The sequence below is a fragment of the Macrobrachium nipponense genome, chromosome 19 (assembly GCF_015104395.2).
Source record: "Macrobrachium nipponense isolate FS-2020 chromosome 19, ASM1510439v2, whole genome shotgun sequence".
Lineage (NCBI taxonomy): Eukaryota > Metazoa > Arthropoda > Malacostraca > Decapoda > Palaemonidae > Macrobrachium > Macrobrachium nipponense.
The window spans coordinates 30,470,519-30,495,720 of NC_061088.1; the positions used below are offsets into that span (position 1 = coordinate 30,470,519).

The 25,202-nt window shown below is 43.8% G+C and overlaps 1 protein-coding gene and 1 long non-coding RNA gene across 2 annotated transcripts in view; one reads left to right on the forward strand and one right to left on the reverse strand.

The window, feature by feature from the left end:
- LOC135215566 (RING-type E3 ubiquitin-protein ligase PPIL2-like) overlaps positions 1 to 25,202 on the reverse strand; it is a 233,628-nt gene that overhangs the window by 148,571 nt on the left and 59,855 nt on the right. The gene's annotated exons all lie outside the window — the stretch shown is intronic.
- Positions 6,101 to 6,982, forward strand: LOC135215562 (uncharacterized). The gene is made up of 3 exons (XR_010314730.1): positions 6,101 to 6,382; positions 6,529 to 6,611; positions 6,741 to 6,982. It is a non-coding gene; the product is annotated as an uncharacterized LOC135215562 (long non-coding RNA).

The window sequence follows — 25,202 nt, forward strand, 5'->3', positions numbered from 1 at the left end:
GTTCATAGCCGCGATGTCTTCTGCCACATCCTCCGAGAAATCCCCGTCCTGGAGAGAGATCATCACTCGAAGGTCCGCTAACAGAGGGGCGGCCACTAGCGGGTCTACCACTGATCCCTTCTTGGCCCCAGGGAAGATGAGATCAGCCATGTCCTGGGCGAGGATGTAGGGGTTGCCTTTGGAGTTCCTACCAAATCCTCCTACCCAGGCTTTGAGGGTCACCAGGGCCCTCTTCTTCTCTTCATCGGAACCCTGTAAGAGAGGTCTAGAGTTAGGAAAAAGAGGAGGGGGACGTCAGGATCGTGACTAGAATTACAGTAACTGAATATGTGTCCACATTGTGAAATATAGTCAGTATCGACAAGTATACCAGGTATTGAATGCTGACGGAGATAGGAAAAAACTTACTACTAATGAGGCTTCGCCTACTAGTACGTAGCAGGTTTGGCAACCTTCATGGTGCCAAACAATGAAGTCCTCTACCTTCACTGCGCAGCCGGCATGGGAGCGGCAGACTACATGGCCGCATGGGTCCTGCAGCACAGCATTACAACCGATCTCCTGGCAACACAAAACCTGTAAGTCAAAGGATACATGAGTTCCATTGACAACCTCCGGGGAGGTACCTATGTAAATATCCGTGGGTGCCGAAGTGGAACCGACGGATAAGATTCTACATATAAGTGGCATGCAAAAAAGGGCTGCCGGAGTGAGCTCGAAAGCCCACACCCGTATGAATAAAAGACTTAAAGTAAGGGAGGCATGCACTTAAAAATAACGTAGAAAAGGGTTACAGGGGGAATAGCCGCTGACTCCGTGTTAAGCTTCTCCTAGTTGTATGGGTAAATTAAACTCCTTCGGGACCGGAGTTGTGATTACCGAGCGAGAGGGGTTCAGCTCTCTGGGTGATAACCAAGGAGGGAAAACATGAGGCAGAACTATAACCCCCGGAGTAACAGTATAAATAAAATACATCCTTAAAATAGTGTAACAGGAAAACATAATATCACTGGGTGCCCGTGTGAACTATCCTAGGTGGATAGGCTCCCAGTGAATCCCTCCTCCTTGGCTGTCCGGTGGGTACGGAGTATTACCGCCAGACTAAAGCAGGGGGGGGAGGGTAGGGAGGTAGAGATGGGGTAGGGGAACCTTCTAACCTCTGCGGCCGATTTAAGGCCAGAGGAGGGAGGGGGAGAAGGTCCAGGGCCCCGAGACACGTGACTGTGAGAGAGCACCAGTGAAGGGAACCTCCCCGCTATCCCTATGAGTCACCCCCTCTCATGCAGACTCGGACGCTAGCTATGAGCAGCGAGTCATCACCCGATGGCGTGGGTGGCAAAATGTGGAGGGGGGGATGGAGGGGACAGGGAGTAGACCCAGTGACTAGGTGGCTCGTCGTGATCAACCAGCGACCCTCCCGGCCAGGTGATAAACACGTGGTGAGGAAGGCCCGTCGGAACAACAATATGGTCGAAAAGACATCTCAATAAACTGATATATTTGGATTATCTATAAAATATACATAATAACAAAATAAACATGATATCTAAAAGCTAGGCTAACACGGGGAACAAAATTACATGATAATATAAGAATGTCCAAGGGTATATGCTAATCGCCAATCCGAAGATAGGGGTATGTTAGCCTAACCTAACATATAGGACAATGTAAACAAGGGAATAGGCTAATCGCCAATCCAAAGATTGGGGTATGTTAGCCTAACCTAACACCTAGGCCAATGTGAACAAAGGAATAGGTTAATCGCCAGTCCGAAGAATGGGGTATGTTAGCCTAACCTAACACCTAGGTCAAGTAATATCTACATTAAAATAAACATAGGACTAGAAGTAGGACAAGGGGGAACAATAGTTCTAACTAGATAACTCCTAATGAAACGGAAGGGCAAAGCTAGGCTAAGATACGAAACGTGCAGTCGGAGTGTGTGCCCCGTGAAGGCCTAACTAACAAAGCTAACTGCATGATATAATATAGTAACTATATCATGAAGTACTGCAAAAAGGGGGAATCTCTAATGGTATGGGAGACCAAAAGAAAACACCCCTACCGCCATGGTCAGAGGAGCGGTCGGGGCCGGTGAAGCTCCCGAGAACTCCTAGATAAAACAGGTAAAACAGCATAAAATGTGATCTGTAACCTAAAGGCAGTACTTAACTTAGAAGCAGAAGCAGAAGACATCTTGAGATGAGGTCAAAAAACCTTGACAAAGCGATCGCACAGCACAGAGAAAAAAAGTGTGGTGACGATGGCGGCTATCAAAGGAATGACGTCACAGGCGTCAGAGGCGCTCACGGTAGTAGTAGAGGGTACCGGGAGCTGTAGCACGGCTCCTCCATAGTTGGGGATTTTGTCGAAGGAAGAAGCTAAATGGCAAGGGACCTCTGGTAGTGATTTCACTCGCTCCTTTACTATACCGACACTTCTATTAGAGGTGAGCGAGCCATTTATCTTGGCATTATATTGTTTCTTTTTTCTCTAGGATGAATAGCAATATTTATACCTAAGAAATAGTATCAAAGGAACCATTTCACAGGGCGACACAGGTTAAGCCCAGAAAATAGTTACAGGCGGTCCCCGGGTTACGACGGTTCCGGCTTACGACGTTCCGAGGTTACGACACTTTTTCTTAAATATTCAATGGAAAATCCGTCCTGGGTTACGACGCTTGTTCCGAGGTTACGACGCTGACGCTTCCGACGCTCCGAGTTAACGACGCTTTTAAAAAACGCATGCTATGATAAAAATCCTTTATAGTTTAGCACAGTATATAATAAAAATATGTTTTTGGTTACATTACAACAAAAATTTTGAGGTTATGATGATTTTTGACACTTTTTTTTTTTTCGTATTTTTTGAATTTTTTTAGTGACGCCGCATATGCGGAACTAGTTTGCGGGCGAATGAATACACTAGCTTGGGATGCGCAGTTTAAAACAGTCCAAAAGCGCAAATATAATGAAAAATCATTGCTTGTTTCCAGTACATAATTAAAAAAACTAAGTTTCTGGTTAGATTACAACACAAATTCCAAGGTTACGACGTTTTGTTATGCTTTTTAACGATACCTCATATGCAGAACTAGTTTTTGAGCGGAGGTGCATAAATTAATTAACGCTATTAAACTGTATGGTAAATTGACCGAACAACGACCTCGGACGGTCGAGGACGCCAAGCGTAACAATACGAAAGGACGCCACTTCAATCGCGTGTCTGCCTGAAGTTCAGTCGGTTGTGTGCTAAGACGTTGCTGAAATTCCTTGCCATTTTCGCAAATTTACAATGGCTCCTAAACGCCAAAGTACTTCCTCCGATGATAGTTCATCCAAGAAGAGGAAGGTCATCACGATGGAGGTCAAATATGACGTGGTAAAGCGTTCGGAGAAGGGAGAAACTAACACCGAAATAGGCCGTTCTTTAGGCTTGAGCAGGACCACGGTGGTAACCATTGTGAAGGACAAGGAACGTATTCTGAAGCATGTTAAGGATGCTGCACCGATGAAGTCAACGGTGATAAACGAGAAGCAACGTAGCCAGAGCATTGTTGAAATGGAGAAATTGCTCATGATCTGGCTGGAGGACCAGAACCAGCGACGTGTTCCGGTGAGCTTAAGTGTGATCCAGGAGAAGGCTAGAGCGCTGCATGAGGCAGTAGTGAAAAAGTTTGGCGAAGGCAGTGCTGGTGGTGAATTTTCCGCGAGTAGAGGTTGGTTTAACCGTTTTAAGGCTCGTGCAAATTTGCATAATGTGAAGCTGCAAGGTGAAGCTGCTAGTGCTGATAGCGAAGCAGCAGAAAGTTTTCCAGGTGGTTTGGCTGAGATAATTGGAAGGATGGTGGTTACACGGCTGACCAAGTCTTTAATGTGGATGAGACTGGATTATTTTGGAAAAGAATGCCAAATCGAACGTACCTTTCCAAGGAGGAGAAGTCAGCACCTGGCCATAAAGCTGGAAAGGAGCGACTGACTTTGCTGTTTGGGTCCAATGCAAGTGGCGATTTGAAACTGAAGCCTTTGCTGGTGTATTTGGCCGAGAATCCCAGGGCATTCAAGGGCATTTTCAAGAGTCAACTCCCTGTGATTTGGAAATCAAACAAGAAGGCTTGGGTTACCTTAATGGTCTTCGAAGATTGGTTCAATGACCATTTCGTGCCAGCAGTGGAGCGGTATTTGACTTCGAAGGGTCTGCCTTTTAAGGCCCTCTTAGTCCTGGACAATGCCCCTGGTCACCCTTCAAATTTGAGCGACATGCATCCTAATGTGAAGGTGGTGTACCTCCCACCCAATACCACATCGCTGATACAGCCAATGGACCAGGGAGTAATAGCTAATTTCAAGGCTTACTACCTTAGAAGGACCATACGTTTTGCTTTGAGGGCCATAGAAGCTAACAAGGAGTTGACACTGAAGCAATTCTGGAAGGGCTACAACATTGCTGATGCAGTGAAAAATATTGCAAGTGCTTGGGACGAGGTGAAGACGACCACTTTAAATGGGGCCTGGAAGAAACTGTGTCCACAGTTTGTGCACAGTTTTGAAGGCTTTGACCAGGCAGAAGACGTCGAGACTGTGACGAGGAAGATCGTAGGGCTAAGCAAGAGGCTGAAACTAGATCTTGAACCTGATGATGTAACAGAGCTGCTGGCTTCCCATGGAGAGGAATTGTCTGCAGAGGACTTACTTGAACTTGAACAACAAATGATTGAGGAAGAGGAGGCGGCACCATAGCCAAAACCCAGGTCATTAACTGTGAAAGGCTTGTCAGAGGGTTTTACTCATCTGGAGAGAGCCTTGGCTTCTTTTGAGGCAGAAGACCCTAACGTTGCTAGGTTTGACAAAATCAAGAGAGGAATCATGGATTTGGTGACTTTCTACAAGGAGACCCTGAAGGAGAAGCAGACGAAGAGAAGTGTGCAGTCCAGGCTTGACACTTTCTTTCACAAGTCTCCAGTACCACCACCTCCCACTCCTAGTCCTGGTAAGGAATTCTGAACTGTTTTAAACTAATTTATGTTTTACTAGTGTAATATTATGTGTTTACATAGTTGGGTACATATTAAAATGTGTTAATTTTTTAATGTAACAACTAAATGTAAGAGTAAATTGTAACTTCATTAATTTTCATCATTTGTAATTTGATTGCAGAAGTGGTGACAGTTCCAGATCCCCCTGTACTACCTGTGACAGTTCCAGATCTCCCTGTACTACCTGTGACAGTTCCAGATCTCCCTGTACTACCTGTGACAGTTCCAGATCCCCCTGTACCTGGACCCTCTGTAGCAGCCCGCCCACCTGTACGTGTACAATCAGGTAAGCAATTTCATTTTTCTCATTTTCATGTTGGAAATTGTTTACACCCTACATACATACGTACACTAACTTACATAGTGGTACAATGTGTTTGATGTTGCATAACCTTATTATTTTTTTTTTTCATTTCAGACCCCTTTGATAGTGACAGTGACCCAGATGACCCTGAGCCTTTCCATGGTTTTGATGCCTCGCCCTATTCATCAGGTAAGGAATCCTTAACAAATTTGTATAAAATGTTTTATAAATTGCTAATAGAAATTTTATTAAAAGTGTACATATGCGACAATTACATCCACCTTATATATTTATGTACCCTATCATTCTTTCCAGATCTAGATGTTCCCTCATCAGTTGATACGAGTAGTATCACCTCTCCAGAGCCCAAATCAGTTGATACGAGTAGTATCTCCCATTCCTTCAGGTAAAAGAATTCTTCATTTTTTATATTGTACATACGTATTACACACTACATATGTCAAACAGTAATAACATGTGCAGTAGTTACAGTAGTAACTCTATCATTTTATATATTTTTTATCATTCCAGACTCCCAAGCACCTGCCCATCCTACTCCATAGCCCAGCCACCCACTCATCTACCATATGCCCATCCCAGTAAGCAAGCCAACCACTAGAATTTGGTAAGGACATTTTTTTTTATTAATGTTTTAATATTACATATGTAATAACCATGTTATGTATGTAACATACATACTATAATCATATGTATTACATTATCATTCCAGACTGGCATGCACCTGTGACTTACATAAACCAGACCTCTACATAGCCTACATGTCTTCATTTTGCTGAAGGTAAGGAATTCTCAGTTGTGTTTAATGTTTGCATACGTACAATAAATTTTGTACACCTAAGTGGTTACATACTGTCCTTTAATATTAATTCTTCATTCCAGACTGCCCATCATCCTAGCCTATTATCTGTGATAAAGCACACTGAAGTTAGGTTTGGAATGCATCCTTATCATGAATGCTCTACACCTCCACCTCCATCTCCCACAACCTAGGTAACAGCTTTGAGACTCACTAAAAGTTGGTAAGTTATGTAAGGAATTTCTAAATTAAGTTTTATACTACGTACATGTTATATGTGATATTAAACCACTGTATGGTGCATATTACTGTATGTAACTTACTCTGCATAGAGGACTTACTGACAAAATTATTTTTTGTACATTCCAGAGTCCCCTGAATGATGTAGGCTATGGGGCCACATAAGACTTTGTCCATCCAGGGTTACATTGAACGACAACTTTAAACTAAAAGTAAGGAATTAATTAACATACATTAACTCTTTTAGTACTCTTGATATATCTACAGTAATTAACATATTGCATTCACAACTTTCTGTAGTGTATATTTTGTACACTAATTTTGTTACTTTTTCCTTCCAGAACCAACATTTTTCACACAACTCCAGGTTGTTACTAACAAATTACTACAAGTGTCATCAAGGGATAACTACAAGTAGAAGCACCATTTTTGGATGGAAAAAACCCTTCAGGAAAGTATACGTATCACATGTAACATGTAGTGTAACAAAGTATGAACAGTAAGGTTTTTACATACAGTAGTATTACATACGTACATAACTTTTTTTTACAGGAATTTCCAACCAAGTTTGATTATGTACATACATGTTTATAAACCACTGTACGTATGGTTACTGTATGTAACTTACTAAACATACATACATGACTTAACTTTGATACTTTTTTGGTACATTCCAGAAAACCAGGACCCCCTCCATGATGCAGGCTATGGGGCCACATAAAACTTTGTCCAGGGTTACTACATAACATAGCACGACAACTGTAAACTATGTACTACTGTACTAAAGGTAAGGAATTATACATAGTAGTAAACATACATTAAGTAAGTTTTATACGTACATACTAAAAAAAGTGACCAAGATCTCTCACATGGGATAAGTGATCAAGGTCCCTCATGGAATTACATACTGTACACTCCCTGCTGAACAGGGGGTGTAGACCAATCATTTACAATATGCATACCAGTTGATATTAAACCACTGTATGGTGCATATTACTGTATGTAACTTACTATGCATAGAGTACTTACTGACAAAATTATTTTTTGTACATTCCAGAACCCCCTGAATGATGTAGGCTATGGGGCCACATAAGACTTTGTGCATCCAGGGTTACATAGCACGACAACTTTAAACTAAAGGTAAGGAATTAATTAACATACATTAACTAAGTTTTATACATGTTATATATGTGATATTAAACCACTGTATGGTGCATATTACTGTATGTAACTTACTATGCATAGAGTACTTACTGACATACTAATTATTTTTTGTACATTCCAGAACCCCCTGAATGATGTAGGCTATGGGGCCACATAAGACTTTGTGCATCCAGGGTTACATAGCATGACAACTTTAAACTAAAAGTAAGGAATTAATTCACATACATTAACTTTTTTACTCTTGATATAACTCAAAGTAAGGAATTATAAACTAAAAGTAAGGAATTAATTAACATACATTAACTCTTTTACTCTTGATATCTATAATTTACATATTGCATTCAGGACTTTGTGTAGTATTTTGTACTAATTGTGTTATACTTTTACCTTCCAGAGCTACCAGACTGGGATTTTAGTGTACTCCAGGATCTACCAAAGGATTACATACTACGTAGTGTACAGTGCATAATAGTGTTTAGTGTATAATCTAACCTAAGGATTAAGTGTAGTACATTGTGCTTTATAGTGTCACAAGAGTTTAATAAAGAATTATACCTTCAAGAACCATCCTTTGCCATTGAAATAACCACACTACACATCATGCAATACTTGCATGTCACACAGGTAAGGTCTCTCTAACTTTTTCTTAGTTTAAGGCATATTTCCAAGTGTCGTTCCGGCTTACGACGATTTTCGGCTTACGACGCGCCTCAAGAACAGAACCCCCGTCGTAACCCGGGGACAGCCTGTACTTGGTTATGTAGCCTAAGTAGACGATTAGGCTAATATTAAATTTTTGTTGGTAATAAGTCAAAACTTAACCTTATATGGTAAGAATACACTATGTATAATAAGGATGCTAACCCAAGTCTTATAGAAATCTTGCTTAGGTTAGTAAATAGTTAGCCATATATGTGTATATGTATGGGTGTATGGGTTCGTAAACCACTTTATTAAAAATTTCAAAAAGTACATGACTTGGTAAATAGCAACTTGGTTATGTAGCCTAACTAAGTGATTAAACTACATATTAAATTCTTGTTGGTAATAAGAAAAAACCTAACCTTATTCAGTAGGAATAGATTATACCAAGGTTACTAACCCAAGCCTTATAGAAAACTTTCTTAGGTTAGTACATATTGTTAGCCATAAACTAACTTGAATAGTATTGGATGTTGTTATAATTAAAATTAAAACCTAAACATAACCAATACATAAGGACTAAGTTTAAGTAATATAAAAATAAACAAGGCTTCAAAGGTTATTTAAACCTCAAAAGGTTTGAGTTGACACAGATTTAGGCAGATCTAGGTAATAACTCTGCAGCAAGTATTTATATGAAAATTACAATTCTCTAAATGACATCGAGTTGATAATTAAAATTTAACAATTGTTGTTGGGGGTTTGAGTTTAACCCCAGGGACTAGTATCAGAGACAGAAAAATGACATTTGACACCCCAGTCCCTAGTGGCCTCTGTTTTTACGGGACCGTTCCTTACAGTCTGTGCGGAGTTAGTACATAAAATTGCCTAAATAATTTACAGAATGTACTATAAATGTACATTTGTAGGCAAACTGACATAAATTTATATCTACTACTCGTTAATATTTACGGTTTTCAAGTATTAAAATAATTTATACAAAAATAAAATTTTTCTAATAACTTGGTTTTTTCACTACATGGCCATCTTGAGAAATGACCCTCAAATAAAGTGTACCGTAGCTGGTTGCTCGGTGCGATTTTTGCCAGTGGGCACTGCCCATACCACCTGCCATAGGCATAGTCCCTATAACGATCAGGGTAAATTTGTTCGGTTGCCTGATATGTGCAAGAATTGTAGCGTGCTTCTGGCACCAAGCTTTAAAGATGAAACTGCTCGCTTTAGACTGTCTTGATGGGTCCTAGGGTTTAGCAAACGTGAGGAAGGGGAAGATTATATCTATCAGGCAAAACTCCGGGAGCAAATATTCAAAGCCTTCTCTGACATTCCATATTCGGGCCAAAACCCAATAACATCGGTCACAACTACCCCCTAGGTACATCCTGAGGAGGAATTAGAGGAATCCTCACCTAGAGGTGAAGTGTTCAAAGACTTTAGAGGTAGATATTGATACCAAAAGAACCTTGCTTAACCCAGAAGGACCAGGGACACAGATGTCAATCAGCCATGGGAAAAACATTGTAGAAGAAAGTCAATCTCCCATGCAGCTTTCAGAAGCCGATCAGGATCCTTCCCCCAAAAGGGATATAAGGATCCACCTGAACCCAATGGAAATATCAACAAATTCAGAGGGTTATAGCAATTCACCCAGGACTTCTGCCCCCTGGGGAACAGACAGCTGCAGGTCAGCTGTAGATATACAATCAGGTTTCCCAAGCTCCCCCAACTGGGATACACAGTTTGCGGTATTAGTTCACTTCCGTAAGGAAATATTGAATGACATCAAAGATGCTTTTGCTGCTGAAAGGCAACAGATAATGCATATACTGCATGATACACAAAAATGTAAACATCCTGCATCTTGCAATAGAATGGGGAGAATTGAAACCAAATCTGCCCAAACAAGAGTTAAGAGTGCAAACCCAACTGGCCAGTTTCAGTTATGAGTCTTACGACCAAAATCTAGCAGAGGCTAAAATCCTACTCTGATGTTGATAACCCTTGGCGAGATGCCTCAATGCGCATTTTCTCTCAGGATGGTATCTTATTAAGGAGAGAAAGACCATGATAGAAGTAGTACATGTTGAATTTAGGGACAGGGCAGCCTTTCCTAACACTGAATGGTGCCTGATGCCACCTGTGCCTGACGTGGAGAAGCCTCAAAAGGAAACTGTTCTCTTAGCTGGCAATTTGGCAATAAGAGCTGTAGATGAAACTCTTCACCAGGTAAATGGGACAGGAATTTATAGTGCCATTATGAACGAGACTCAGGTGGCTCACCATGTACCACCAGCCTTCTGCCCCTTCACATTTAAAGTCATAAATCAAAATTATGTAGTAACCAGAAAGCGTGAACCATTGGCAGAACTAAAACAATTTGCTTCGGTTATCCCGGTTTCAGAAAACTCCACCAAAGAATGGGCAATGCTACAACTTCACATTGATAGGAAAAAGCTCCCCCTAGCAACTCAGCAATTTGGTACGCCAATGAGAAGGATTTCAGAAGGTACATCAGCATCAGAGCTTTGTGCAAGGACCCACCTCCTTAGTGTCTTAACCACTTCCTCATTGTTAGAAGTAGCCACGAAAAGGCTTCCAGAAGAATCTAGGATGATTTTTGCTTTTGTGGCTAAAAGCCTTATGAGAACATTATGGGAAGCTCTCTAGGAATATTTGGACTGGCGCTTAAAAGCGCAAATAGAGGTACGTACTGGAAAACTCCAACAAGTTGCTTCCCAATGTGACTACTATCCTAATACAGTCTAATGCCTTCTGCCGAGACCTATTTGAGAGTCTATTGTGACTCAAATAAAAGAACAAGCACATCAACAAAATTACACAGTGTATGCTCTACTAGGAAAAGATTTCAGGAAACAAAAACCAGAAATTTCCCCTTACCAAATTCAAAAAAGGCACGCTTTGATCAAAAATCATATAGGCCTCCATTAACTTCCAATAGCTCTCCTCATACGCAGGTAGGTAGTCAGAAGGGACAGCCCCCTCAAAAGGGACAAAAACCTGCATAGCAAAAAGTGTATCCTTTTCACAAGTTCCAAAAACCAGCTTATAGAGGAAAAGGAAAAGCAACACCTTGAATGTCCATTAAGGGAAAAGGCAGAGGAAGGGGGGGGATCCCAATAGGAATTGTTTGGTTGGGGGTCAACTCCAGAAGTTTCACAAGGAATGGAAGTCTTCTCTTTGGGGACACAGCATTATTCTCAACAGACTGGGGTGGAAATGGTCTCGCCCCTTCCACCTTTGAAAGAGTTCTTTCGAAAACCGGACCCCTCTATGAAAGATTATGAGCAGAAGGCCCTCTTAAAAGGAGCCATAGAGAAACATTCTTACATTCGCCACCAGGCACGTCCCTTCAGTGTTCCCAAAAAGGATTCTTCAGAATGAAGGGTGATCGTCAACCTGTCAACATTGAACAAACACATTGTTTGCCAAAAGTTTTGAATAACTACCATTGCCCAAGTACGTTCTGTCATTCCAAATGGGACCTGGACAGTTTCTATAGATCTGAAAGACGCATATTGGCACGTCCCTATTGCTGTTCACTTCCACCCCTTCCTAGGGTTCCAGATAGAAAAAAGTACATACAGATTCAAGGTCAAGCCTTTCGGGCTAAACATTCCCCCACGAATCTTTGCAAACTTAGTGACGATAATTGTTCCGGAACTCAGGAAAGAAGTCTGGGAGCCACCAGAAAAGAGTGCCTGAAAAACCTAAGAACAGTAATCAACAGACTCAAGTCAAGAGGCTTTACTATTAATTGTAAAAAGTCCCGCATCACAGCCAGCAGACATTTTCAGTGGCTGGGAATGTGTTGGGACATGGTTCATGACCTTTTGTATTTTCCCCTCAAAACTCAGAACAGAATAAGAAAAAACCTCAAAAGGTTCCTGACACAGCCCATTGCTTCCAGACGGCAATTAGAGCGCATGATGGGTCTGCTACAGTTTGCATCTATAACAGATCCAATACTCAGGTTGCAACTGAAAAACATGAACAAATTTTGGATGTCACATGCAAGAAAAAGGATGCAAGACAAATCTCACAAAATGCATAAAAAACTTGGGGGGATATTTCGGGCATGGACACGGAAGGAATCTGGCAAAACAGGTCACAATGACTCCTCCATCTGTAAAAGTAACAATACACACAGATGCCTCGTTGACAGGTTGGGGAGGACATTGGGAGGATCGTTAGGTAGCGGGGAGGTGGTCAGCTACTCTAATGAACAATCATATCAATTTCCTAGAGCTGATGGCTGTCTTTTTGTCTCTAAAGAAATTCAAACCTCTGGAACACACACACACATTCTGCTGGTCCTAGACAATATGACAGCAATGTTTGGCATAAGAAAATTGGGATCATGCTCGCCTCCTCTCAATATTGTAATGTTAACCATTCTTCGGATGGCACAGGAAAAGAAGTGCATTTGTCTGCAACTCACCTTTCAGGGTCGCTCAATGTAATAGCACTCTTTGTCAAGGAACACGACAGCATCAAAAGAGTGGTCATTAGATAACCACTCCTTTCAAATAATATACAACCTACTTCCACAACTGGAAGTAGACCTGTTTGCCACATACGAGAATCACAAACTCCCAGTATGTGTCCCCGAATGTGGACAATCAAGCAATAGCGAGAGATGCCTTCCTACAGGACTGGAACAACATTTCGAAGGTTTTGAACAACCGCTGTACTATCCCAGAAAGTAGGAGGGAAAGTCGTTTACGCATCCTCCTTTCTAAGCTGAGACCTTCATGTGTGGAGTTTTTAAATATAATCTACTGTGAAAACTACTCACCCAATATTGCTAGGCACCTAGTGCAAAAAATAAGGACATCATCTATCCGGCAATACCAGTCTGTATGGAGAATATGGTTAGATTATATCCAGAGTGAGAGCCCAGTTGAGATTCCTATAGAAACATTAATGAATTTAAAGACAAGCCTCTTGCAGTTACAACAATTATAGCATACAAGGCTGCATTAACAGAACCCTTGCTTTATGGATTTGGGATCGATTCCAACATACAAGTTGTCACTTCCCTTCTGCAGTCTTTTTCTTTACAGAGACCCACTCCCAAAAGACTTCCAATTACTTGGTCCATGAATAAGGTACTCAAACTTTTATGTACTCCTCAATTCAATGAACCTAACTTGACCACCATATGCATGTTTCAAAAAGCAACCTTCCTGGTAGCATTAGCATCAGGAGCACTTATTAGTGAATTGGGCTCTCTTAGACGGGGACGACACATCACACAAACTGCTGATAACCAGTTATTGTTATTCCCTGGGCCATCATTCCTGGCCAAGAATGAGAATCCTTTAAAGAGTTGATCTCCTATTCTTATAAGAAAACTCAGTTTAGCAGACAAAACATTATATCCAGTTCAAGCACTTAAGGATTACCTGGAGGTCACGGAAAATGTAAGTTCCAATTTTCCTACATCCTAGCCCGAGCAAATCACTCTTTCTACAAGGGCGAAGAATAATTTTAGTGTCCCTCATTAAAAATGCTAACCCACATTCCTTTCCTAGATCACATGATATTAGGAAAGTAAGTACATCATTGGCCTTTATCAGAAATGCATCATTTGAAGAAGTTTTCGAACGTACTGGGTGGTCATCAGAGTCAGTATTCTTAAAACACTACTGCCATGAGCTGGAACAAATTCAAATGCACTGTGTATCAGTAGGTGGTATGGTTAGTTCTGACCCTATAGGCATCATGACAGAAAACCATGGGTCTCCCTAACGGGTGGGTATGTTGACTATCGCTGGGGAAGGTGCATAAAGGTCGCAACCATACCCAACATATTTAGGTAAGTCACCATAGAACTTTATTCTAAAAGTATATCCTATGTGTTTTAATTATCTTTTTTACTGAAACTAGTGGGTTGACATTGGACCTGAAATTATTTAACCTTGAAACTTTGAGATATTTGGGATGAAAATTTGTGAGCTTAAGTTTTCCATTACCTGTCAATTCCTTTGTGATGCTCCTTTGAGGACGAAACAGCGACTATGCTATAAAAAAAACAGGTTTTGACATAAGAAAAACTTATTTGTGGTAGTACCATGGGATTTGTGTAAAGGTAAGTCCTGCGTTGACCAACAGAGTAATGATTCTTGGCCTTTTGGCGGGTCTGAACATAAAACAAGATGGCCAATGTGCATGCGCAGTAGTCACTTCTACAGGTTTTGACGTAGGAAATTGGGAACAGCTTTCGTTGAAGACAGGATAAAATGCCTTCTTGTCATTTGAGTCCATTATACTCTATCACTTGTCATAGTTTTCATCATTATGGCATAATACCCAGCTAAAAGCCCAGGCTAAAAGATATTTCTTTGATATTAGTCTGATCACCTTGGGGCGCTGGTGCACACCAGGGAGGGTAACTCCTTTGAGGACTCAACAGTGACTACCAAAATTGAAAAATCTTCTCTTCAAACACAAACCTCAGATACTTCCTTGACTTGGGGTGTATGGGAACATGGAAGTATGCATCCTGAAGATCTATGGATGTCATCCAATATCCCTGGCGAATGGACTGTTTGGTTTGTTTCCATCTTGAACTTCGTCTTTACAACGAAGACATTCAGGGTGCTGACATCCAGGACGGGTCACCAGGCCCCCCATGACTTGGGGACTACAAAGAGACAACTGTAGAAACCCGGAGAGCAATGATCTTGAACGAGTTCTACTGCTCCCTTTCTTACCAGAGAAGTTACTTCGTCCTCTACAGCCGAGAACTTCTCTGATCTTCTTGGGGTGTATGGGAACTTGGAAGTATGCATCCTGAAGATCTATGGACATCATCCAATCTCCCTGGCGAATGGACGACAGGACTGTTTAGTTTGTTTCCATCTTGAACTCATCTTTACAACGAAGACATTCAGGGTGCTGACATCCAGGACGGGTCTCCAGCACCCCCATGACTTGGGGACTACAGAGACAATTGTAGAAACTAGGAGAGTAATGATCTTGAATGAGTTCTACTGCTCCCTTTCTTACCAGAGAAGTTACCTTGTCTTCTAGAGCCAAGAACCTCTCATCTTCTTGAATAAGCCGTTAAGACGACTGGCGTGCTGACTAAGTGAGGCTTCCTGAGGAAGGGAATAACGTAGCCTTCCTTCAGAACCCTGACAATCCAAGGTTCTGCCCCCTTTCTCTGCCAAATTTCCCAAAATATTAGAAGTCTGGCTCCTACACTTGTGCGGAGAACGGCGTCCTCACTTGCTAGAGGAGTCCCTTGAAGAATTTTTCTTGCCACACTTATAAATGAACCTTGTATTTCCTCTTGATCTTGTGTAGGATCTCTGTCTGGCTCAAAAGGACTGGCCTCTTGAGGGAAGAGGTTGCCTCAAAACCGTTGCTGGAGGATCTCTCGGTCTTTTGGAAGACTAGGTGAGGAGATCCTGTGTACATTTCTTCTCCAGATCCGAAGCAATTCCTAACACTGTGGCTTCGGGAAACAAGTATCTTTTATCTAAGGGGGAGAATAACAGAGCTGATCTCTGTGAGGCAGTAACGTCCTTCAACGTGTAGGAACACCAGAACTCCCTCTTCTTGAGTGTTCCCAATGTGTAGAGAGAGGCCAAGTCATGGGAACTGTCTCCAATCCCCTTATCGACACACGAGAGAACTTCCATCCAATCCGACAGGAGGTTCTCCGAAAGCAAAGGTCAAGACCTAATTTTGCGGGGCAGAGCGCCAACGGACCAGTCAAGAAAGTTGAAAACTTCAAATACCTTGAATATGCCTTTCAGGAGATGTGCCAACTCTCAGGCAGAAAATAAAATCTTCGCCAAAGAAAAAGCCGAGCATCTGGCTGCGTCTACCAGACCAGAAAAATCTCCCTGTGAAGAGGCACAAACACCCAAGAAAGGAGCCTCTTAAAAGCCAGTCATCTAAATACAAAGATATTTGTATCCCCTGAAGGCGGAGCCATTTCGAAATGGGAGCCATTACCCTGGTAAACACTTGAGGTGCCATCGTCAGTCCGAAGCAAAGGGCACAAAATTGAAAAATCTTCTCTTCGAACACAAACCTTAGATATACTTCCTTGACTTGGGGTGTATGGGAACATGGAAGTATGCATCCTGAAGATCTATGGACGTCATCCAATCTCCCAGGACTGTTTGGTTTGTTTCCATCTTGAACTCATCTTTACAACGAAGACATTCAGGGTGCTGACATCCAGGACAGGTCTCCAGCACCCCCATGACTTGGGGACTACAAAGAGACAATTGTAGAAACTCGGAGAGTAATGATCTTGAACGAGTTCTACTGCTCCCTTTCTTACCAGAGAAGTTACCTTGTCCTCTAGAGCCAAGAACCTCTCTGATCTTCTTGAATAAGCCGTTAAGACGACTGGCGTGCTGACTAAGTGAGGCTTCCTGAGGAAGGGAATAATGTAGCCTTCCTTCAGAACCCTGACAATCCAAGGTTCTGCCCCTTTTCTCTGCCAAATTTCCCAAAATATTAGAAGTCTGGCTCCTACACTAGTGCGGAGAACGGCGTCCTCACTTGCTAGAGGAGTCCCTTGAAGAAGTTTTCTTGGCAGACTTAGAAATGAACCTTGTATTTCCTCTTGATCTTGCATAGGATCTCTATATTGCCCAAAAGGGCTGGCTTCTTGAGGGAAGAGGTTGCCTCGAAACTGTTGCTGGAGGATCTCTCGGTCTTTTGGAAGACTGGGTGAGGGGATCTTGTGTACATTTCTTCTCCAGATCCAAAGCAATTCCTAACAATGTGGCTTTGGGAAACAAGTAACTTTTATCTAAGGGGGAGAATAACAGAGCTGATCTCTGTGAGGCAGTAACGTCCTTCAACGTGTAGGAACACCAGAACTCCCTCTTCTTGAGTGTTCCCAATGTGTAGAGAGAGGCCAAGTCATGGGAAGTGTCTCTAATCCCTTTATCAACACACAAGAGAACTTGCATCCAATCCGACAGGAGGTTCTCAGAAAGCAAAGAGCATGCCCTAATCTTGCGGGCCAGAGCGCCAACGGACCAGTCGAGAAAGCTGAAAACTTCAAATACCTTGAAAATGCCTTTCAGGAGATGTGCCAACTCTGAGGCAGAAAACAAAATGTTCACCGAAGAAAAAGCCGATGGAAGCTCCTGCGCAACGCAAGAAGGCGCTAACTGGTGCGCTACAGAAGGCAGCTCGGGCACCATGGGGCACTTGACTACGTCCAATGGGCGTGCCTGCACGTCAGATACGGAAGCTTGAAGAGGAGCCAAGAGCAACAACGGAGCGTCAACTTCCAAGAGGCAGTTGGAAGAAAAAGGCTCTGGACTATCCCAATGACTGCAAGAGGGGCATGGATAGAATTCTAGGCTTCTTAGTAGGCACCACTGGAGCTGCATCCGAAGTGCCTCTCTTCAACAGTCAAGTTTTGCTCCCCGAATGCCACTGGCATCATGGAAAGGAGTCATCCGAACTCAACAAGTTATGCACATCTAAGGAGAGACCTTTCCAACGGCTCTCCTTTTCAACCTAGGAACCAACAACAGGTTGAACTGAGGGGACGACTGCTCATGGGCAGAACCCATCAACCTTCCTTGGGCTACCAGTTTGACTCCTCCCCTGCACTGGGGAGTGTGACAGTGACTTTTGCCTAGGAGCATCCGTGGGACGAACAGCCACCTCCTCCACTAACACAACACTCACTTTTCTCCTTGTCCATTAGGACCTTCAGACACACCAAGCTGCTCCATAGTCTGTACTAACAGAGCAAAAGGCTTATCAATCTTTTCTTCCAGACTGGTGATGGGGTTGGGATCAGAAGTGAGGGAGCCTGAAACTGGATAAGGTGGCATTACAAGAGAAGTGGGAACAGGAGATAAGGAAATAACCGGAATATTCAAATCTGAATTCAATTCAGAAGAATCCTGACTAGCTGATTTTGAACTAGCCCTAATCAAAACTTTTCTCTTCCCGTCTCTAATTTCTTTAAGGGGATCGGTCAGCTAATGCTATCTCCAAATACATATGATTTTTGCCAGGGCAATTTATCCCGAAAATAACCATTTAGCAAATTCTATCTCCTCCCTTGATATTTAATATTAAGAACTGGGATTACTACCATACATAGACCTATTGTAGACCTCCAATGAAATGAAGAGTTTTTTTTTCTAGAAGTAATTTTTTTGCTAGATATGAATTTTTCATTATGGTAGAAAAATAAATCCTATAAATCAGGAAAAAAAATATAAAAAAAAGACGAAACAAAAATGATATTGTCATGTTACAATAAAGTTTTATACATACTTACCTGACAGATATATACGATTAATAGCCCACCCAGCCTCCCCGCAGGAGACAGGTGGAAGAGAAGAATTCTGATTAGAAAACGGGGATGGTTCCTAGTCCTGCCACCCAGGGCAGGGCGGTAGATCACCTGACCTACCTGTAGCGTGTGCCGCGAAATTTGAAATTCTGTCGGAGACGACGGAGTCTATAGCTAAGTATATATCTGTCAGGTAAGTATGTATAAAACTTTATTGTAACATGACAATATCATTTTTATACATTCAACTTCCCTGCCAGATATATACTTAGCTGATTAGCACCCATTGGTGGTGGGTAAGAGACAGCTAACTACTGAAATAGACAGGTAAACAACATATGTTGTAGGTATTTATAAACCTTGGTTCCTACCTTATTAGGCTGAAGACTTCGCGGCTACTGCCTTGGAGTCTGCTTAGCCTCAAGAGCCTCAGCGAGATAATGATCTATGGCTAAGAGTTCTTGTGGGTCTGCCAATGGGGTCTTATCCACTTACTCGGCAGAGCCTAAAGGCCTTTGTCATTGGGTGCTATTCCACTAACATGACAATACACCTTGTTCAAGGAGCACAAAACCGATCCCGATCACCTGATCCTAACATCCATGTTAGTTCTAAGATTGTAAGGAGTTATCCCCGAACTCCTCACAAACAACCAAAAAACTCGAAACATAATTACACTTTCATTACAAAATATAAAAAAAAAATTTTTGTACTCCCCTACTAGTCATACATACCCTTGATCCCCTACCAGCAATGACACTCTGCTCCCGTGCGACAGTAGTGAGCTTGCTACTAGAAAACCAAGCACATATCTGACAAGAGGGTTTATGTACGATAAAAACACAAAATTAAGGATCAGTCTTTGCTCCAAGACCCAGTACTGTATCTGCTGATACAAAAGGACCTAGCGAGAAGCACTTCTCATAGGTCACTCTCACGTCCTTCAGATAATGAGATGCAAACACTGAATTGCACCTCCAATATGTAGTCTCAATGATATTCTTCAGAGACATATTCTTTTGGAACGCCAAAGACGTTGCTACTGCTCTTACTTCATGCGTCTTGACCTTTAGAAGACCGAAGGATTCCTCCGAGCAGTTCTTGTGAGCGTCCGTAATAACGCTTCTCACAAAGAAAGCCAAGGCGTTCTTGGACATGAGTCTTTTGGGGTTCTTCACTGCACACCAAAGACCTTGTTGACAAGCTCCCATCTGTCTCTTCCTCTCTAAATAGTATTTAAGAGCTCTCACTGGACAGAGAGATCTCTCTATCTCTCTGCCTACCAGGTTAGATAGGCCTTTTACCTCAAAACTTCTGGGCCAAGGTTTTGATGGGTTTTCGTTCTTTGCCAGAAACATTGTCTGGAAAGAACAGATGGCAGCATCTCCTTTGAACCCCACCGTGGAATCCAGAGCGTGTAATTCGCTCGTCCTCTTGGCTGTAGCGAGAGCCACCAGGAACAAGCATTTCCTAGTGACGTCGCGGAAGGACGCCAGATGTAAAGGTTCGAATTTATCCGATGAAAGGAATTTCAGGACCACGTCTAGATTCCAACTAGGTGTTCTAGGAGTAGCTGCTTTCGAAGTCTCAAAAGATCTAATTAGATCGTGTAGATCTTTGTCGTTAGCAATGTCCAGGCCTCGATTCCTGAATACTGAAGACAGCATGCTTCGGTATCCTTTTATTGTCGAGACAGATAGGTGTGATTCCTCTCTCAGAAAGAGGAGGAAATCGGCAATATTCACTATAGAGGTACTGGAGGAGGACAGCTTCTGACCCTTACACCACCTCCTAAAGACTTCTCACTTCGACTGGTATACTCTTCTCGTCGAAGCTCTGCGGGCTCTAGCGATAGAGCCCGCAGCCTTGCGAGAAAAGCCTCTCGCTCTGACAAGTCTTTCGATAGTCGAAAGGCAGTCAGAGCGAGACCTGGGAGGTTGTGATGAAACCTCTCGAAGTGGGGTTGTCTGAGTAGATCGTGTCTGTTTGGAAGCGATCTGGGGAAGTCCACTATCCACTCCAGTACCTCCGTGAACCATTCCTGGGCTGGCCAAAATGGGGCTATGAGTGTCAACTTCGTGCTCTTCGAAGCTACGAACTTCCTGAGCACTTCCCCCAGGATTTTGAATGGGGGAAAGGCGTAAGCGTCCACACCCGACCAATCCATGAGAAACGCGTCTATTGCGAAGGCTCTCGGATCTTCTACTAGAGAGCAAAAGGTCTCTATTCTTTTGGAGAGGAACGTCGCAAACAGGTCTATGTGAGGTCTCCCCCACAGGGACCAAAGACTTCGACACACTTCTTCGTGAAGAGTCCATTCTGTGGGAAGGACCTGGTTTCTCCTGCTCAGTCTGTCCGCTCTCACATTCTTGATCCCTTGAACAAACCTTGTGAGGAGAGTTATGCCTCTTTCTTCCGTCCAGGTTAACAGGTGTCTTGTCAACTGATAGAGGGAGAAAGAGTGCGTGCCTCCTTGCTTGCGTATGTAAGCCAGAGCCGTGGTGTTGTCTGAGTTTATCTGTATCACCCCGTCTCTGACTATCTCTTCGAAGAACTTTAAGGCTAGGTGTATGGCCACAAGTTCCTTGCAATTGATGTGCCAGGACACCTGTTCCTTTGTCCAGGTGCCTGACACCTCCCTTGCTCCCAGCGTCGCTCCCCATCCCGACTCCGAAGCGTCGGTAAACAACACTTGGTCTGGGTTCTGCAGAGTAAGCGATACGCCTTCGTTCTTTTGAAGCTGAGGGATCCACCACTTCATATGATCTTTTACTTCTTGTGGAAGTTGGAAGACGTCCGAGAGTTGACCCGTCTTCCAACTCCACACCTCTTTGAGGAAAAACTGAAGAGGGCGGAGGTGAAGTCCTCCCTAGCGAGAAGAACTTTTCCAATGAGGACAGGGTCCCTAAAAGGCTCAGGTAATCCCTCGCTGAGCTGTTTTTCTTTCTTTCTAAGAAGCTCGAGATTCTCGACAAACCTCGAGCGATTCTTTCTCGCGAAGGATATACCCGAAAACCCCGAGAATCCATCTGAATCCCCAGATAGACTAAGTTCTGGCTGGGGATCAGTTGTGACTTCTCGAGGTTGACGAGCAACCCTAGCGAATCTATCATGTTCCTTGTTACTTCTAAGTCCTCCAAGCACTGACTCTTCGACTTGGCCCTGATCAGCCAGTCGTCCAAGTAGAGGGAGATGTTTATCCCCTCTAGGTGAAGCCATCTTGCTACATTCACCATCAGGTTGGTGAATACTTGTGGGGCTGTAGACAGTCCGAAGCACAGAGCCCTGAACTGAAAGATCTTGTCTCCTATCACAAAGCGAAGATATTTCTTTGACAAATGGTGAATGGGAACGTGGAAATAGGCGTCTTGCAGGTCCAGAGAGACCATCCAATCTCCTGGGCGAAGCGCCGACATTACAGAGGCGGACGTTTCCATACGAAACTTCTTTTTCTGTACGAAGCGATTCAGAGCGCTTACGTCCAGAACTGGCCTCCACCCCCCCGATGCCTTTGGTACTAGAAAAAGGCGATTGTAAAATCCCGGGGAGTGTGGATCCTGCACAAGTTCGATGGCCTCTTTTTCCCACATTTGCTCCACCATTTGAAGGAGAGTCTTTCGCATTAACGGGTCTCTGTACCTCGCTGACAGTTCCCGAGGCGTAGATGTTAGGGGCGGGCTGTCGTCGAAGGGGATTACATATCCCTTCTTCAGGACCGACACTGACCAAAGGTCGGCTCCCCTTTGTGCCCATACTCCTGCAAAGTTCAGGAGTCTGGCGCCCACTGGTGCTTGGAGGAGCAACAAGTCACTTCGATTTCTTGAAGGGCCTAAATGAAGACCTTCCTCTCTTTTCAGAGCTCTTCTTTCTGGCAGGGGGACGAGCCGCTGCACCTCCACGAAAGGGCTGCTGAGTAGGACGAGATCCTTCTTAACCGTCGACAATACCGGTCGTCCTTTCTTGGACGTTTGCGTAAGTAGGTCTTGTGTCGCCTTCTCAGTTAGCGAGCGAGATATATCCTTCACTAACTGAGAAGGAAACAGATGATCTGATAGAGGGGCGAACAGTAAGGCAGTCCTCTGGCTCGGAGAAACCCCTTTCGATAAAAGGGATCCATACACTGATCTCTTTTTCAGGAGACCAGCACCAAAAAGGGAAGCCACTTCACCCGAACCGTCCTGTACTGCCTTGTCCATGCAGGACAGGACGCTATGGAGAATTTCTGGGTTTTTCAGAAACTCCGGATCCTTAGATTTGTTGGCCAGAACTCCGAGTGACCAATCCAGAAAATTGAACACCTCTAAAGTGACAAAAAGTCCCTTTAGAAAGTGGTTCAACTCTGAAGTGCTCCACGTCGCTCTGACCGATCCTAAGGAGTGACGTCTAGAGGCCTCCACTAAACTGGAAAAGTCGGCGTCTGCAGAGGCGGGTAAAGAAAGACCCATAGTCTCTCCTGTCCCATACCAAATACCTCTCTTCCCGTGCAATCTGGAAGGAGGCATGCAGAATACCGTCTTTCCTAACTCCTTCTTCTTGTCCATACCAAGAATCTAAAGAATGGAGTGCCTTCTTCATTGATATCGCAGGCTTCATTTTCAAAAAGGCCGACGATTTAGCCGTAGCTGAGCTCGAAAAGAGCGAACGAGGAGAAGGAGGAGCCGCAGGACTAAGAGAATCTCCAAACTCTTGTAGTAGTAATGAGGCCAAGACTTTATAACTAGAAAGTCCCTCATTAGCAGGAGGTTCGTCGTCAGACAACTCGTCTAACCCTCGATCAGACGAAGGAGAAAGTTCACGTTTGGAGGGAGAGTCCTTCCAAGACCTCCTATGTTCTGAAGGAGAGGAGCTCCTATTTGGCGAAGAGTCATAACCTCCAGGAAAGAGTCCCCGACTCTTGACTCCTGGCTCTTGACTCTTGCCTCCTGACTCCTGCCTCCTGGCTCCTGACTCCTGCCTCCTGACTCCTGACTCCTGCCTCCTGACTCCGGACTCCTGGCTCCTGCCTCTTGGCTCCTGGCTCCTGCCTCTTGGCTCCTGCCTCCTGCCTCTTGCCTCCTGGCTCTTGCCTCCTGGCTCTTGCCTCCTGGCTCTTGCCTCTTGCCTGGATGCCTCCACACTCTTGGCTCTGGGCTCCTGCCTCCTGGTTGACTCCTCACTCCTGGCTCTGGCTCCTGCCTCCTGGGTGACTCCTCACTCCTGGCCGGTGCCAGACGTCTGATTGTTTCATCCAGGTGGTCGTACCGGAAACCTCACCTCGAGTAGGAGTATCGATCCTGGAGGTAGATACCTCCATACGTCTGGAGGATCTTTTAATAGGAAGGGAAGTGTCTTTCCTTCTAGGAGGCTCCTTTGACAGGACTCCTACAAACGACGAAATCTGTTCCTGCATCGCCATCATGAACCTCTTAGTAGCCTCCTCTTTATCCTCTTCGGGAGGAGGGGAAGGAGGAGGGGAGGAGTCCATAGCCTCCACCTCCTGCCTCCTTCTCACTCTGGTTGAAAGAATGGCTCTTCTTGCCTTCTTCACTCCCGATGGAGACTCCTCAGGGAAGTTTTCAGGGCTCGAGTCAATAGTCGGCGCCCTCCAACTCCTCTTGAGAGGCCGAGATCGATCGGAATCTCTCCAATCACGTCTCGGTGATGAAGATCCCGACGACGAGAAACACTCACGTAGGACGCTTTTACAATAGCGGTCCTTGGCAGTCTGGGGTGTCACAGAAACCGCCGAAGGGACACCTGATCGGTGGGGATTCTCCACAACCTCCTTTCGGCTTTCGACATTCCTTCTCCTCTGGGCATGTGAGCTTGGAAGAGGTCTAGACCTAGGAGCGTTGCTGAGCCGACCAGATGCCCCCTCCACTACACTGGGGACACTCATATCACTGTCCACTGACAAATCACTAGCCTTACCTTGTATGGCAGCCATTTTGTTTTCCATCAACTTGAAGGCTGCTTTTAGATCTGCAAGTTCTTTCGCTGGATCTACAGGTTCTGCAATAGGAGAAGGGGCTGCAATGGAAGGAGAAGTAGCAATACTTACCCTTGGGGAAGATCCCAAGCTTGGAATTAGTTCAGATCTAGAACTACTTAAACTTCTATGAGAAGCCTTCCTCACTCTTTCTCTTCTAACTTTTTTAAATAATTAGTTAGATTCTTCCATTCGTTCTCACTCAAGTTCTCACATTCCTTACAAGTATTAGTAAAAGAACATTCATACTCCCTGCACCTCTTGCATACCGTGTGAGGGTCTACCGAAGCTTTCGGCAACCTCACCTTACAGCCTACATTCACACAACGTCTCACAACCATACCAGAGTCAGACATATTTAAAGAAAATCCAAAATCAAGTCCACAAAACAGTCCACAAAAGCGTATGCCAATCCAACAATCCAGATACGTCACCAAAAGTCGGTCAAGAAGATCAATTGCCGGTGAAAAAAGAAAAACCAATCGAGAGGAACCAACAACAATGTTGATGGTCCGGGCGACAGAAGAATTCTGATTAGAAAACAGGGATGGTTCCTAGTCCTGCCACCCAGGGCAGGGCGGTAGATCACCTGACCTACCTGTAGCGTGTGCCGCGAAATTTGAAATTCTGTCGGAGACGACGGAGTCTATAGCTAAGTATATATCTGGCAGGGAAGTTGAATGTATAAAAATG